Below are 3,402 nucleotides of genomic sequence, written 5' to 3'. Positions count from 1 at the left end.
CTCCGGGAATATAAGAAACGGTGAAAGGGCAGAATCAGAGAGGGAAGAAACAGAGAGAGACAGAGAGACAGATCCAATCTCGGAGGGTCTCTCGCCCCTCCGCCACCATGGAAGCCAAGGACCAGAGGGGAAACCCTTCTCCCATCTAGTGAGAAGGTCAAGGAAGAAGAAGAAGAAGGGGGCTCTCTCCTCCTCTCTCCCGGTGGCGCCAGAACGACTCCGGGGCCATCATCGTCACCGCAATCTACACCAACACCTCCGTCATCTTCACCAACATCTTCATCACCTTCCCCCATCTATCGACGGCGGTCCACTCTCCCGCAACCCGCTGTACCCTCTACTTGAACATGGTGCTTTATGCTTCATATTATTATCCAATGATGTGTTCCCATCCTATGATGTCTGAGTAGATTTTCGTTGTCATATCGGTAATTGGTGAATTGCTGTGATTGGTTTAATTTGCTTGTGGTTATGTTGCTGTCCTTTGGTGCCCATCATATGAGCACGCGCGTGGATCACACCATAGGTTTTTTTGTATGTTGATAGGACTATGTATTGGAGGGCAAGAGTGACAGAAGCTTCAACCTAGCATAGAAATTGATGCATACGAGATTGAAATGGGACCAATATATCTTAATGCTATGGTTGGGTTTTACCTTAATGAACGTTAGTAGTTGCGGATGCTTGCTAATAGTTCCAATCATAAGTGCATATAATTCCAAGTCAGGGATGACATGCTAGCAGTGGCCTCTCCCACATAAAACTTGCTATCGGTCTAGTAAAGTAGTCAATTGCTTAGGGACAATTTCGCAACTCCTACCACCACTTTTCCACACTCGCTATACTAACTTTATTGCTTCTTTACCTAAAACAGCCCCTAGTTTTTATTTACGTGCTCTTTATATTCTTGCACACCTATCCTGTTATGCCTACAAAGTACTTCTAGTTTTATACTTGTTCTAGGTAAAGCAAAGGTCACGCATGCGTAGAGTTGTATCAATGGTCGATAAAACTTGAGGGAATATTTGTTCTACCTTTAGCTTCTCATTGGGTTCGACACTCTTACTTACCGAAAGAGGCTACAATTGATCCCTATACTTGTGGGTTATCAAGACCTTTTTCTGGCGCCGTTGCCGGGGAGTTATAGCGTGGGGTGAATATTCTCGTGTGTGCTTGTTTGCTTTATCACTATGTAATTTTTGTTTGCTATTCTAAGTTGTTCTCTATCTTTAATTATGGATATGGAACACGAAATACCAAAAAAATTAGGTTTACTTGCTACTCATGGAGATGGGGAACCTCCTAAAACCCTCGATGCTCATTATGTGAAAGATATTATGTACTACTTTAATAATCCGGAGAAAACCCCATTCAATTATGTTATGGGAGACACGTTGGATCAACGTGAATACTTTAGAGATTATCACTTGACTCAAAAAGGGAAACTATTATGGGATCAAATTTATATGTTGTACTGGTATGCTAGGCAACTATGCTTCAGATATGATTATACTTGTTTCTCTAGGATGAAGGCTCCACACCTTCCCTTTCATGCAAATTTAATGATAATGAAACCATAGCTTCTTATGCTAATGCTATATATGATTAATATGATGTGGGATGAATAGAAGAATTTGTTGCTTTTAAGGGTGCTTGTGAAATTGAATCTTTGTTTAAAGAGTTTGAAGATTTTGATGATTTAGTTTATAGACCTGAAAATTTAGCTATCCTTAAATATTTCTATGAGAATTATAAATACAATTATGATATTGATGAATTTATTGAGAAGGTCTCCGCTGTCCGAGAAGAGATTAATATTTTGCAGGAGTCTATGGAAGAAGAAATTGATGAAACTGTGAGCTCGTTGGATGAAAAACATGATGAGGAGAGCAAAGAACAAAAGGAGGAAGATCGGATTAGCTACCCGTGCCCACCTTCTAATGAGAGTAACTCTCTAACTCATACATTATTTAATGTCCCTTCGTTCCTACCGAAGGATGAATTCCGTGATAATTGCTATGATCCCGTTGATTCGTTTGAATTATCCCTTTTTGATGAACTTGATGCTTGCTATTCTTGTGGCCAAGATGCCAATATGAATGATGCTTATGGAGATGAACTTGCTATAGTTCCTTATGTTAAACATGAAATTGTTGGGATTATATTGATGGGTTGCGTTTTACTACTACACATGATGATTTTGATGAATATAATATGCATGTGCTTGTTGCTCCTACTTGCAATTATTATGAGAGAGGAACTACATCTCCGACTCTCCATGTTTCCAATATGATAAAATTGCAAGAAACTGTTTATACTATGCATTGGCCTTTACTATGTGGGCATGAATTGTTCTTTTATGACATGCCGATGCATAGGAAGAGAGTTAGACTTTGTTGTTGCATGATATATGTAACTTTGTGCGCACTACTAAATCACAAATTATTGTTAATTAAAATTGGCTTTGATATACGTTGGGATTCGGGTGGATCCATTACTTGAGCACTATATGCCTAGCTTCATGGCTTTAAAGAAAGCCCTGCCAGGGAGACAAACTGGAAGTTTTTGATGGGTAACGTAGTAATTTCAAAAAAATTCCTACGCACACGCAAGATCATGGTGATGCATAGCAACGAGATGGGAGAGTGTTGTCCACGTACCCTCGTAGACCGACAGCGGAAGCGTTATCACAATGCGGTTGATGTAGTCGTACGTCTTCACGATCCGACCGATCAAGTACCGAACGCACGGCACCTCCGACGTTCTACACACGTTCAGCTCGATGACGTCCCTCGAACTCCGATCCAGCCGAGTGTTGAGGGAGAGTTTCGTCAGCACGACGGCGTGGTGACGATGATGATGTTCCACCGACGCAGGGCTTCGCCTAAGCTCCGCGACGGTATTATCGAGGTGTAATCTGGTGGAGGGGGGCACCGCACACGGCTAAAATATCGTATATCAAGTGTGTTCTTAGGTGCCCCCCTGCCCCCGTATATAAAGGAGCAAGGGGGAGGCCGGCTGCCTATGGGGCGCGCCAAGGAGAGGGGGGGAGTCCTCCTCCTAGTAGGAGTAGGACTCCCCTTTCCTAGTCCTACTAGGAAAAGAAGGGGGGAAGGAAAGAGAGGGAGAGGGAGAGGGAAAGGGGGCTGCGCCCCCCTCTCCTAGTCCAACTAGGACTCCTCTGGGAGGGGGCGCACCACCTCCTGGCTGCTGCCCTCTCTCTCCCCTCAAGGCCCACTAAGGCCCAATACTTCCCCGGGGGGTTCCGGTAACCCTCCGGCACTCCGGTTTAATCCGAAACTTCTCCGGAACACTTCCGGTGTCCGAATATAGTCGTCCAATATATCAATCTTTACGTCTCGACCATTTCGAGACTCCTCGTCATGTCCGTGATCACATCCG

The sequence above is a fragment of the Triticum aestivum genome, chromosome 2D (genome assembly GCF_018294505.1).
Source record: "Triticum aestivum cultivar Chinese Spring chromosome 2D, IWGSC CS RefSeq v2.1, whole genome shotgun sequence".
NCBI classification, from domain to species: domain Eukaryota; kingdom Viridiplantae; phylum Streptophyta; class Magnoliopsida; order Poales; family Poaceae; genus Triticum; species Triticum aestivum.
The sequence above is the reverse complement of the archived record's forward strand: the minus strand, read 5'-3'. Positions refer to the sequence as shown.